We start from the raw sequence: 1,056 nt of genomic DNA, 5'->3' as shown, positions 1-1,056 counted from the left end.
TGGTGGGGTGGGGTCCACCAGCACCCCTGTCCTCCTGCCCATCCCCACAGCCCCCGGTGGGGAGGGAGGCAGGTTCTGGCACTCTGTCAAGGAATTAATTGAAAAATAAAATCATTATATGGGAACTCCAGAAATGCAAAATTGTTGGGAGTTGGGGGGGAGGCGGAGGGGGGGATGTGAGCTTTTGTCAGGTTAATTTCTTCTGTATTGATGTTTTGTGACATTTACTTGTTGTTTATCTCCCGCAGCAGCTGTAATACTAAAAGAAAATGCACAGCTTGTTCCATTTATTTATTTTACACCTTTTCTTTAGTCCTATGGTATGTTTGTTTGTTTGAGAAACCCAGCGAGGCTTTTGATGTCTGAAAGCAGGATTTAAACAGCTGTTCTCCATGTGCTGCTCGCAAGCGAGAGCCGCTGGCTGGGGAGCGAGCAGGGGGGGCCGGCAAGCGAGGCCCGCTGGCTGGGGAGCGAGCAGGGGGAGAGGGGGCTGTGCCGCGGCTCCTGCCGGGAGGGCACTTCTTGCCCGGCAAAGAGGAGGCAGTGCCGACATCAGCTTCAGCACAGGGACCAAATGGCTTTGTCACCCCTGGTACTGGGTGCTGATGCGGGGTTGGGATGCTCACTTGGGTGCTGGCAGCCCCCGGGGTTTTCTTGCCCTCCCGCAGGCTGTAGCATCCGTGGGGAGGGATGGGTGGCCGGTGCTGCACCCCACGGTAGTTTTGGGAATGTGGTGATGCCGGGGGGGTCACAGGACGGTGCTGTCAGTGTCGGGCAGGAGAAGCAAAGCAGGGACATCCTGCCCCAGCTGTCGGGGCAGAGCCAGCCTCTCACCTTCACCCATTGCCAGCCGAGGTGGGAGATGCGGGCTGGGCTGCGGGGCTGGGCAGCAATCGTATGTGTCAGCAGGGATGTTCAGGGATGTTGGTGGGTCTGCGTCCTACCAAGAGCCTTGTTGAACCAAGGCTGGTGTCTAGGTTGGACTTGTGACCACTCTTGAATAGGGGATGTGTGAATTGGGGTCAACAGGAAGGGTTGGCATCACCAATGAGCCTG

The 1,056-nt window shown here is 56.8% G+C and overlaps 1 protein-coding gene across 1 annotated transcript in view; it reads left to right on the top strand.

The window, feature by feature from the left end:
• Positions 1–1,056, top strand: part of RBM19 (RNA binding motif protein 19) — a 61,258-nt gene that overhangs the window by 59,843 nt on the left and 359 nt on the right. The window lies entirely within an intron of this gene.

Source organism: Cariama cristata, unplaced genomic scaffold (assembly GCF_000690535.1).
Source record: "Cariama cristata isolate BGI_N322 unplaced genomic scaffold, ASM69053v1 scaffold22011, whole genome shotgun sequence".
Lineage (NCBI taxonomy): Eukaryota > Metazoa > Chordata > Aves > Cariamiformes > Cariamidae > Cariama > Cariama cristata.
Note: the sequence above shows the minus strand (reverse complement) of the source record. Positions and strands in the feature narration are given on the sequence as shown.